This window comes from Canis lupus, chromosome 21, assembly GCF_003254725.2.
Source record: "Canis lupus dingo isolate Sandy chromosome 21, ASM325472v2, whole genome shotgun sequence".
In the NCBI taxonomy this organism is placed as follows: Eukaryota; Metazoa; Chordata; class Mammalia; order Carnivora; family Canidae; genus Canis; species Canis lupus.
Genome location: NC_064263.1, coordinates 6,246,722 through 6,258,980, shown reverse-complemented (window position 1 = coordinate 6,258,980; position 12,259 = coordinate 6,246,722). Strand labels below are relative to the sequence as shown.

At 47.0% G+C, this 12,259-nt stretch overlaps 1 long non-coding RNA gene across 2 annotated transcripts in view; it reads left to right on the top strand.

Moving 5' to 3' along the window:
- LOC112641995 (uncharacterized) overlaps positions 1–9,913 on the top strand; it is a 32,300-nt gene extending 22,387 nt beyond the window's left edge. Inside the window, exon 5 of one of the 2 annotated variants that reach the window (XR_007404572.1) lies at positions 9,757–9,913. This is a non-coding gene — a long non-coding RNA (uncharacterized LOC112641995). Of the gene's footprint in view, positions 1–3,948; positions 5,383–9,756 lie in introns of those variants that run through there. The other variant, XR_007404571.1, reaches the window with a different exon arrangement.
- The last annotated feature ends 2,346 nt before the right edge of the window (positions 9,914–12,259 follow it).

The following is a 12,259-nucleotide window of genomic DNA, read 5'->3' as shown; positions in this document are numbered from 1 at the left end:
CTTGATGTGGGGATCTGGCTGGGTGGCAGGGCCGAGGGGTGGGGTTTGGCCCTGTGGTGACAGAGAGGGACACTGTTTTTCCTTTGGAACAGATGCTGGCATCCAGCAACATGCCAAAGCCACATCCAAGGTTCCCAGCCTCCTTACAACCCACTGGTCAGACTGTGGGAAGGAAAGGTGGGGGCTAAGAGTTGCTGATGACATGTGTGACCTCTTCTGTCTCCTGCTTCTCCCCAGACTCAGAATATCAAACTTCTCTCACTCTTTTTAAAAGATTTTATTTATTTATTCATGAGAGACACAGAGAGAGAGGCAGAGACACAGGCAGAGAGAGAAGCAGCCTCCATGCAGGGAACCTGATTCAGGACTCGATTCTAGGACTCTAGAGATCTCCAGGGCGCACGCGCGCGCGCGCACACACACACACACACACACACACAACACTATTTGCTTTCCAGCTCATAAAGTCCAAGAGAGCCGGGCTTCAGGTTGTTCTGTAACGAGTGTCTGACATAGATTGGTGGCGGCCGAGGGGACACCTGAGATGGGTTGCAGGCCTAAATGCCCTGGTCTGGCTGCTGCGTGACACTCCTGGTTAGCAGGCGGTCCTGTGGCAGGGATGGGGTAGTCTGTGCCCAGGCCTCAGCCCCGGCCTGCGTGGCCACTGCCACAGCCACTAGGCCTATGGCTGCTAAGGAAACCCAGGCCTGCTTCTGCACAGACCAGAAGGAAGGCAGCTTCAGGGCTGGGCCCTGGCTCCAGCCTTCTCTGTTTCCCTCCCAACTTTATCCCTGACCAGTCAGCTCAGGCTGCTAACAAGTCTGGAGGGCTGCACCAGAAATTTCTTTCCCCATAGTTCAGGAGGCTGAGAAGACCACGGTGCTGGACAATTCATCCCTGGTGAGGACCATCGTCCTGGCTTGTAAAAGGCCTCCCTGTGTCCTCACATGGGCTTTCCTCAGTGAGTGCACTCGGGAAGACAGAGAAAGAAATTCCACATATGCATTTTGGGGACACAACATTCAGTCCAGAAGGGTCCTTGATTGCCCTAAGTGCTTCCAGGCCAGGGAGCGAAATGTGGGTGGGGGACTGTTCTTCCATCATCCCAGCTTTGCAATCACTTGGACTTCACTGAGAACGTTTAGTAAATGTTACAAAAGCCAACTTTAAAAATAAAACCTGATCGCAGTCATTTATTCATTTTTAAATGCAGAGCAAAGCCCTTAATATGCATCAGGATGAAAGAGCAAGTGTTCTGTCTTAGGGCAGCCCCGTGGGAAGGGGAGCTCTCACACGGGATATGAGGGAAGCGGGAAGCAGCCCACCGGGTCAGATGAACTGAACACAGCTGATTTTCACCTCTACCTCCTTCCTTCTGAGTCCTGGTAGGGGGAGCCAGCTTAAATTAGCCACCGGTAGAAAAAAAAAAATAATAAAGCAATTGGGCAGAGGGCAGAAAACTCCAGGATCGGTGGCAAACTTTTAGCCAAAGAAATATGAGATTCTGGGGCCCCTGGGTGGCTCAGTGGTTGAGCGCCTGCCTTCGACTCAGGACGTGATCCCGGGGTCCCAGGATCGAGTCCCACATCGGGCTCCCTGCATGAAGCCTGCTTCTCCCTCTGCCTGTGTCTCTGCCTCTCTCTGTGTGTCTCTCATGAATAAATAAAATCTTTAAAAAGGAGAGAGAGGTTTGATATTCTGAGTCTGGGGGCCAGCAAAACCTACATCCCTCCCATTCTGCAGGGGGATGTTAGCAGTGAGGTTCATTACCCACAGGAGGGTACACCTACCTCTGCGATCTGTAGCCCCAACTGCTGCTCTCTCAGAACAGGAGGGGAGGAGAACCAGGAGCTCCCCTGGACTGTGGAGGGTGCCCCGCCGCCAGCAGGTGTGATGGCCAAATGAGCAGCCACGCAGAGCCCAAGTAACCGAACTGACGCCCCCTGTCATCTGGGCTCGCTCAGGTGAGCTGCCCCTCCTGCAGCCACAATCAATCGATGTGGTCCTTCTATAAGGATTTCTTGAACATCTGAGATGTGGGGGGCACCGGGCTGGCATTAGCTGAATGCGCAGAGCCCATCATCAGGGGCCCGTAGTCTAGAGAGGCCAGCACGTCCATAAGCAATTTAACACAGTGCAGAGAGAGATGGAGCAGGAGCAAAGAGAAGGAAGAGGCACCCTGCCTAAGACTACCTGGGGAGGCAACACCTGATGGTTGTCTTCAGGGAGGGGAAGGCTTTCTAGAAAGAGCGATGAGAGAGGGGTAAATAACATCATGCTGCATAACTGTGGTGCATCTTTTTGAAGTGCAACAAAATGACTTGTTGAGAGCAACAGAGCTCTGAGTAATACGAACCACAACTACTTACCTGTACACTGTGGTGCTCATAGCCACACACTGCGGTGCTCCCCCAGCGCCCTTCCCACGGAAGGCTGTCCAGGAGCAATCGTCCAGGTTCATGAGTGCCCACGGTGGTTCTGCTGGCGTCCCGGTCAGCTCCGGCTTCCTGGGGGGCTGCGTTTCCACTCACCTCGCTGGCCTGGGTGGCACAGTCGGATGGGGTCAGCCTGGAATCGGGTCCGGGCGCTGGCTTCTCAGCTGCACTGGCCGCCCCGCGCCCTGTGTGATGGTGCCCCCTGCAGGCACACAGGGCAGGGAGGACACCCCACACCTCCCCAGTGTCCCTGAGGACCCATGGCTTTGTTAGTGGCTTCAGAGAGTCACAGCTACCAGGAAGCTAAGTATGTGGTTTCTCCAAGTAACTGCAGCTCTGAGCAGGAGGCCCTGGGCCCCCCAGCCCCCTCGGCCACAACTGCTCTGTCTTTTCAGTGGTATATGAGTCCACGGTCAATGTCATCGGGAAGTCACAGTTCTGCTGCGGAGCTGGAAGGATTTTGCAAACCTCCCTGAGGCTAGCCAGGAGAACAAACGCTTCTGAGCTGACGGCTGCCTGCACTATTCACTCCCCTCTCTACCCCTGTCCTTTTGGTCCTTTCTTGTTCACCCCCCTGCCTGTGCTACCCTCACCCTTGCCAATTCCTTATTATCTGCAAACACATTGCTTTAGGAATACTACAGAGCCTCTCAGCCTCACTGCAGTGGCGGAGGTGGAAAACTGTTCACCATTTCACCATCTCTGTGTTACTACTTTGTACCTACGTCTGTGTGGTTCATGTCAGTGGGTCTCAAACCTGAGTGAGCATGAGAATCATCCGGAGGGCTTGTTAAAACACAGATTGCTGGGCCCTACCTCATTCACGGGGTCCGCCGAGGTGGTGGGGGCTCGAGAATTTTCATTTCCATCACGTTCCCAGCTGATTCTGCTGCTGCTGGTCCAGGGAGCCACACGTGGAGAACCACTAGCTTATAGGGATACAATCTAAAATTAGCACAAATTGTTCCCTGAGCTGTCAGGAACACATGAACTTGACACAAGGAGGGAGTGACACTGAGTGGTGGATGGTAACTTTGCTCAGTTGGAGGCAGGCCTAAAGAAGTGGGTGGGCAAGTAAGAAGAGGGGGGGTCAGTAAAGGTAGGGACTGCAGGGGGAGGCAAGGTTAAAGATCACATGTGTCGTCACGTAGAGTGTCTGCTCAGCACCTTTCACACAGTAGGAACTCATTATGTTATGTCTCACATCACATCATAAAGCTATTTAGCACTAAAGGTGGCTTTAAAATATTATCATGCACATTCATTCATTCATTCCATAAAATATTTGTGCCTACCAGGGCATCTGGATGGCTCAATTGGTTGAGTGTCCAGCTCTTGATTTTGGCTCAGGTCATGATCTCAGGGTTGTGGATCAAGCCCCACCACATAGGGCTCTGCACTCTGTGAAGTAGGCTCATCCCTCTCCCTTTGCTCGCAATTGTTCTCTCTCTCTCTTTTCAGCAAATACAGAAATAAAATCTTTTAAAAATCTATTTGTGTCTACTCTTTTCAGAACACCTGGTGGAGACACTGGACACAAAGACACAGACTTCCCTTCCCCATCTTTGAGTTGTGCTTCCTGTAGAAGGCGAGCAAAACGAATGAACTTACCTGATGCGGTGTGGCAGAGGAGGCAGTGGTGGTGAGGCGTGTGGTACAAGCGGTATAGTTTTTGGTGGTGGTAGTGGCGTCATAACTCTCTCTACCAGGCTCAACCTATGTTCCAGACATAGGTGTAAGTCTTTCCAAACATTCTCTTATTTACTCCCCAACAACACTAGGAGTCAGGTATTATGCCTATTTTATAGGTGGAGAGCCCAACTCATCCAAAAAATTAAGTGGCAAAGCAAAATTAACAACCTGGTCTGTCTGACTACAACTCCCTCACCCTCCTGCCTCTGCCACAGTTTTCTTGCTGCACCAGATGTTTGCAGTGGGAAGGGTCTCAGATTTTGTCTAGAGGAGACTTTGTGGTCATGTCCCGTCTCCCAGAAGATGTACTCCTGCTTGAGCCACCACCATGATGGACACAGTTGAGGAAGGGCCTCCAACAAAAAAGCAGCATTTACAATTTGAGACTTGAGTCTACATAATGAACACTGCTCTTTTTAGAGAGCAAAAAGGTTAAGGAATGCAAAGGCAGCTTGTCTACCCAGGACAGACTGATTTCTGCAGCCAGTCGGAAGTCTGCTTCAGTGCATGATGAGTGAGTTCCTGGGGAAGTGGCGAGGGGCATGAAGTTGTCCAAGGGCCAGCTGTGCTCACATAAAGAACAACCAGAGCATCCATCAATGCAAAGGCTGCAATCTTGGAAAAGTCTGGAATTCAGAGTCATAGGAGAGTCGGTGGGGCATTTGCCAAAGAAAATCATGATTTGAGAAAACTCCAGGGAGAGAAGCTGTTTCTAAAAGGTGGATTCCACAGATGGATTGACTGAAGTACTTTCATATTTGCAAATGGAAATTCTGTTACTATGGCCACCTAAGAAGTTGCTCCAACCTGGTGACATCAAACAGCTATTTATTATGCTCGCCGTGTCTGCAGGCCAGGAATTTGGACAAGTCACGGCAGAGACAGCTTGTCTGTGCTTCCTGATGGCCTCAACTAGATGACTCCAAGGCTTGGGGCTTAATAGCACCTGAAGGTTCTTGCTTGTTCATGTCGGGTTGTGGATACCGGCTTGGGCGCCTCAGCCCCTCTCCCTCTGAGGCTGTCTGTGGGACCCCTGCTGCACTAGTTAGGGTTTCCTCACAGCTAGCTAGGGGTTGGGTTCCGAGGGTAAAAGTTCTAAGAGAGAGCACCAAGTGGAAACATATTGCGGGACACATGGGTGGCTCAGCAGTTGAACGTCTGTCTGACTTTGGCTTAGGCTGCGATCTCGGAGTCCCAGGATCAAGTCCCACATCGGGCTTCCTACATGGAGCCTGCTTCTTCCTCTGCCTGTGTCTCTGCCTCTTTCTCTGTGTCTCTCATGAATAAATAAAATCTTAAAAAAAAAAAAGAAACCATACTGTTTTGTATGATTTGGTCTTAGAAGTCACACAGCATCATGTTTGTCAAGCACAAAGGCCAGCCTGGGTTCCAAGTTTACTTGGTACAAATGGTAAGATTCCAGAAAATACATGGGGCTGGAAATATTGCTTTGGGGACTTTTGGAAAATGCAATCTGTCACAATGAACAAAAGAAGGAGATTCCACAGCAAAATCAATCTAAGCATAATTTAGTCTTCCCTTTGACTTAGCCTAGCTGTGGGGACATGACTTGCTATTTTATTTATATATATATATATATATATATATATACACTTATATTAGTATAATAATAATTTATATAATAATTTATTATTAAATAATAATTTATATATAAATATAAGTAGATATATTTTATTTATATATAAGTATATGTTATATATACTTAGAAGTATATATATTTTTATTTATATATAAATATAAGTATATGTAAGTATACTTAGTATAATTTATATAATAATGATAATTTAATTATTATTAAATAATAATTCATATATATATATACAATCTTGATTCTGCAATCTTGATTCTCACACAGCCTAAACAAAATATGTAAGCAGGAGTATTTTGTTTAGGCTGTGTGAGAATCAACATTGCAGATTATCTTTAAAAATTAGCAGTTCTAGCAATATGAGTTGAAATTCTTGCATGTCAACATTTGCCAGAGCAGGGTATCAGCTGCTCTTTCTAAACCGGGTATGTACTCTCCACTTGACCTGTTCACTCAAGACTCTATCACTTGGGTGTTTTCCATGCATTTCAACCTATTTTGTTATATCCCTGGCCCCCACAGATTCTGAGTTTCTGATCCTTGGCATAGAGAATCTGGCTGCCCCTCGTCTAACCACTTAATGGTAACTAACAGAAGATATCAGATCTCCACTTGAGCTACAAAGATAGATATAAGTGAAATCATTCCATTCAGTACACATTTGAATTGGTGACTATGTCTGCTTGTGTTTGTCCTAAGTTTGCCTCTTCGAGAGCTTGTAATACAAACATTATTTGTTCTTACTCTACTTGTCTTTGATTTGAATAAACATCTGAGGAGGGTTTGGGCTTCCCAGTTGTTTAACTGGGGTATCAGGACCTCTGTGTTTTAAGAGGTGAAGGAAACTCATTAGATGAGCCTAGAGTAAAGCTTTATCCACCTGGGACCACGGCTGAGGGGGCCTGTGAACCCCTGACATTATAACCCATAACTTTGTGTGCAGGTGTTGTGCACGTGGAGAATCAAATATTTATACAGGCTTCTCCAAGAGTCCTTGACACCAGAAGGTTGAGAATTTCTGTAATTTCTTCCATAACTTCCAGAGAGAAAATCAGGATGGTAACAAAGAGATTTCAAGGACATTTGTTGCAAGAGAAAGCTGAGTATGATGCTCAGGAAGAGAGCAGAGGCCAGAGTTGACAAGGGGCTCACACAGAGCCAGAATCCAGAGCAAACTCCCCTAAAAGTGCTCTTGTCAAGTTCACCAATAGTTTCTATGTCCCTGAATCCAATGGTCATTTTTCGGTCCCCGCCTCACTTGACCTACAAGCCACTTACACCAAAATGAACATTCCTCCTCTTTGAAACGCTTCCTTCCTTTGGCCTCCAAAACTCCAATTTTCCCTAGATTTTCCCTGCCTCATTGGCTACTCCCCCTTAATCCCCTTTGCTGGAACCTCCTCTTCACCCTGACTTCTAAACTTCGGAAGGTCTGGGATTCTTCTCTCTCTCTCTTTCTTTTAAGATTTCATTTATTTATTTGACAGAGAAGGAGAGCACAAACAGGGAGAGTGGCAGGTAGAGGGAGAGGGAGAAGAAGACTCCCTGCTGAGCAGCGAGCCCAATGTGGGACTCCATCTCAGGACCCTGAGATCATGACCTTGGCCAAAGGCAGTCGCTTAACTGACTGAGCCACCCATGTGCCCAGGACTCCTCTTCTCTATAGACATTTACTTCCTTGGTGATATTGTCCAGTCCCGGGGGTTTAAATAGCTTCTATATCCTGAAGGTTTCCTAATTTATCTCTCTTTATAGTACACTTGACCTTAACCTTTTTTTCAGAACTCCATACTTGGATATTTAACTATGTTTCCGCTTAGATGATTTAAAAGGAGTCTTAGACTTTCCAAGACCCAAGTCTAGTTTCTTTCCCTGACCTCCCCCTCCCCCAACCAATTCCTCCCTCAGGCTTCCCCATCTCAGTGAAGGGGACCTCTGGGAAGCTCTGGAGGAGAGCCCTCTTTTGCCTCACCTGGCACCACATGCTGCCCTGAAGTTTTCCTACTTGAGAATCAGGACAACCATGATCAAATCAGGAAGCCTAAATGAGATTGCCCAGCCAGTCCAGCACCCCCTGTGAGTATTAAAGGTAGACAGAAACTCCCCCAGAGTTTCCTGCTCTTCCACAAAATGGATCCCACTTGACACATGGCCGAGGACCAGCACATCTTACTGGAAACTTCACTCATGGCAGCCTCTCAGCGGGGCTTTGAGGAACAGAAACACAAAAACACAACGATGTGAGCCTTCAGTTTGCATTTTTTTTTTCTGAGAAGCTTAGTGGGAGGGCATGCATGAAGTGGAGGTTGTGAAGGTAGAATGTGAGCAAATCAAAAGAGCAACACAATTTGAAGCAAATTCAGGCTGAATGGGAGACAGGAAGTAAGTCCCCCGAGGATGGAGTCAGCTCTTTAATGGGGCCCTGGCATCTCATGCAATTTCTCTGTTAATGAACGGCAGTGGGGGAAGGAGAAGCCCTGACACGCTTCTCCATGGGTCCTAGAAAAACACTGAGATGAGCATTGCTTATAAAATGCTTGAAAGAACCAGATGGCAGGCTAGAAGCTATTGTTGTTTCGGATTTGCTCTGTAGCTCTGCCATGTATATTTATAATACAATCTGAGAGGCAGCTGGTTCCTGAAAACACCACCCCCTGGAAGACACACATAATATTCCCCAGGCTGGGCTGTGGCAGATGATCAACATGATGCCCTATGTCCTTCCCTTTCCAAAGAGCTGTTTCAGCACATCCGCAGGCCTGGTGGCCCTAGATCTCAGCATTTAGGATCTAGGTGAAGGTTCTGTTTTTCCTGAATGTTCTCTCTCACACCCGGCTGGAAGCCGGTTCTCGTTCTTCTCTGTTTTCTTTGCACTTTATCCAGCAAATGCAATTCTCTACTACAATTCTTGTGATTGGGGCACCTGAGTAGCTCAGTCGATTAGGGATCTGACTCTTGATCTTGGCTTAGGTCTCGATGTCACGGTCGTGAGTTCAGGCCCCGAATTGGGTTCCACACTGGGTGTGGAGCCTACTTAAAAACAATTTTCATGATTTTCTGCTCTTCATGGTAGTTACTTTGTGTAGAGTTTGGTCTTATGGAGGATAAGAGCTCAGGCTGATTAATCTTTGATTCTCTGGCATTCTCTAGTGTCTGACACCCACAGATGCTGAATGAAGGTTGAGAAATGAAAGAATAAAAAGGAACAGTTGAGGAAGAGACTGCCTTTCACGGTGCTCAAGGTAAAAATGTAGGTACCATTTGGGGTGTTTGTGACATGTTAGGCTTTAAGCTTACAATTTCATGTCTGATTCCAAAGCCAGACAGAATAGATGCCAGCCTACAGGAAACAGTATGAAGCATTCCCTGAAACCTCCTGCCAGTCTGAAATGCCTACTAGACACCTTCAAATAGGATACATTGAAAGGCAGAATTTCCAAGGCGAAGTGATAAGAGGATACGTGGCATATTAATATGTTAACTTTGAGAACTTACTAATTTTTAATTAGTTAATTATTGTCTTAGTTCATTTGGGCTGCTAGAACAAAATACCATAGGCTGAGCAGCTTATAAATGACAGACGTTTATTTCTCAACACTCCTAGAGCAGAAAAGTCCAAGATCAGGTGCCAGCGTGGTCAGGTGAGGCGTTCTGAAGGGTTGCAGACTTGTCCTCGTGGAACAAGGCAGAAGGGAGCCAAGAAGCTCTCTGGGGTCTCTTGCATAAGAGCTCTACTTCCCTTCAGGAGGCCTCTACCTTCACAACCTAATCACATCCCAAAGGCCCTATGTCCTAATACCATCACCTTGAAGGTTAGGTTTCAACACATGAACTCTGGAGGGAACACATTGAGACCATAGCAATTGCTAACGAATATTGCCTAAGAAAACTCAGTACTGCCAAAGCTCTGTTCTCAGTGCCTTACATGTACCATTTTTACGACAACCCCATGAGCTAGGTCTTATGGCCATATTTTTATCAATGAAGAAACTGAGTTACAAAGTTCACTTTGTTTCCCAGTTCCCACAGCTAGCAGGCAGTGGATTCACAATCTGAACCTAGCCTGGTCTGACCTCTGAAACTTGAGCTCCTAAACAATCTCCCATTGCCATCATTTCTCGGATCAAGGATCAAGGTTCTAAGAAAATGGGACACAATATCTTAAGAAACAGAAGGCATAACAGGTAAGTTTGGGTGAGGAGGAAAAACTAGAAGGTGTGAGACATGCACACCACTTAAAGAGACTTCTGAATTGCAGTGTATCGAGTACCTGGTGTATGGTTAGCTGGTGCTGTGGGTGCTGCCTGAGGTGTGCCATCACATCTCTCTCCAAGAGAGCCTGCGGTGAGGAGGGTAGCCGGTGAACCGCCTCCAGCTACTACATATTTGGTTGTCCTCATGCATTCGTGTGAAGGCCATGCCCTCCCAGGGCTCTTCCCAGCCTGAGACAGGGCATGGCAGGAGCAGAACAGCCTAGCTGGCTCTGTCCAGTGCAGGCTCCTCTGGTGGGGAATATTTGCCCTGGGGCTTCCCGTTGGCCTGGTTGAGACTTCCTCAGAGCTCAAGTGGTTGGAGGCTCCTCCTACCCAGTGTCTTTCCTTCCTTCTCTCCTTTCACAGGTGTCAGACCTGCATCAGGGAGTGGGGCCCTCCCTACTCCTGACTCTTCCTTGCCCCTTTATCCTTCACAGGTTCTCCCCTAATAAGTGTCTTTCATGTCTAATGCTGTCTTGGCCTTTGCTTCTCAGAGGACCCAAACTGACTCACTGAGAGATACAAAAGAAGTGAGAAAAGAATTATCCTTAGTCTGCCTGGCTGCTATAACAAAATACCATAGACCGGCTTCCATGACACCTTTGTTTCTCACAGTTCTGGCAACTGGGAACACCAAGATCAAGGTGCTAGCAGATCTGGTAAATGGGAAACCCCTTTCCTGGTTGCAATGGCTACCTTTTGCTGTGTCCTCACATGGTCTAGAGATGATCTCTTGTGTCTCCTATAAAGGCACTTACCCATTCATGATGGCTCCACCGCCACGACCTAATCACCTCCCTAAAGTCTTGCCTTCAAATACCATCACACTGGGGATTAGAGCAATGACATATGACTTTTGGAGCCACACCACTCACCTCCTGTTTTGACTATAATCTACTTAAGAAGATTAAATATACAGACAAGAAATGGTTGGGAGACCATTCAAGGCATCTTATAATTTCTGAAATGTTTCAAATTTATAATTTCCTTTTTTTTCTAGAAAGGTCATAGAGTGCTCACAAAAATACATAGGACCCAAAAGCTAATAATAAAGAGTGGAGGGGATTCAAGTGAAAGGAAAATAGGTCTGGAGAGTGACTAGCGAAGGAAATATGAAGATGAGGACATGCAAGGCATGTGTGAAGATCTGCCTCAAAACTCCCCAGTGACCCAGCACAGAGGAGCTCCTGGTCTTCATAAGACTCACCAAGACTGAGGTAATGGTGAATTACTCCAGACAATGCCATGCTTCAGATGATGCTCTGCTTTTCTGGTTGCCAAGACCTGGTGCCATGAGGAATGCTCCCAAGGATCCTCCTCAGAGAGGCTCATTGCGATGACACTCAGTTACCACTCTGTAAAAGCTACAATCAGATGTTGCCCAGGGCTGCTTCTCCTGGCAGCTCTATCTGGGGAATGGCCCATTCAGAGCAACTGTTTGGTGAGAATGCATCTCAAGGGGGTCAAACTCACTGGTTCAAGAGCACAGCTCTTGCATGATCTGCCTCATCCAATGATCCAACTCATAACACGTAGATGATGGAAGGAACTAAGTGCTCCTCGTTCATCCATTCATTATCACAATCTCTCATAAATCAGGCTCCTATAAAATGACTGGAATCAAGAGTTTGTGGTTGTAGCTTTTGGGAGGACCTTGAGACAGGGTTCAACTTCTTGGCAAAATTAATGGGCTAAATCAAGACAAGTCGTGCAAGGAGAGATGATCTCCAAATAAGTGCTACATTTATGATTATGGGGAATGTGAAGAAAAGAAAATGGGAAGAAAGAAAGCCTGAACCTCCCCCCCAGCTGGTTCTGACAGGTTTGATCTCATACTTGCTCCACTGTTGTCAGGATGGCACAGCAGCAGTGCCCTGCCTGGGGTCACCCAGACACAAGAGAGCCAGTGTGTTCCCATGGTGTCATCTGAATAATAAGCTCAGGCACCGACCACTTTAGGTTATGCAGTGGGCTCACATCTCAAGACCAGCTCAAGTCACTACTGACAATTGGGTTGGACTTGAGAAAAGCAAACGGAGTTTAGTGGAGAGCTCAGGTCAGGAAAGCAGCAGCATCCCGGGGCAACAGAGTTATTTCTGTATCTCCCAAAGCCTATGATTCATAATCAGATCAGTTCTACTGCCTCTGAGGCCACTTTTCTCTGAAAGGTATTTCTCATGGAACATTATCTCCACATGGGCTATTATTGTCATTAATCTCTTTTCATGTTTTAGCAATGGAAAACTGACAGCTCCTTCTTCTCTAGAAAA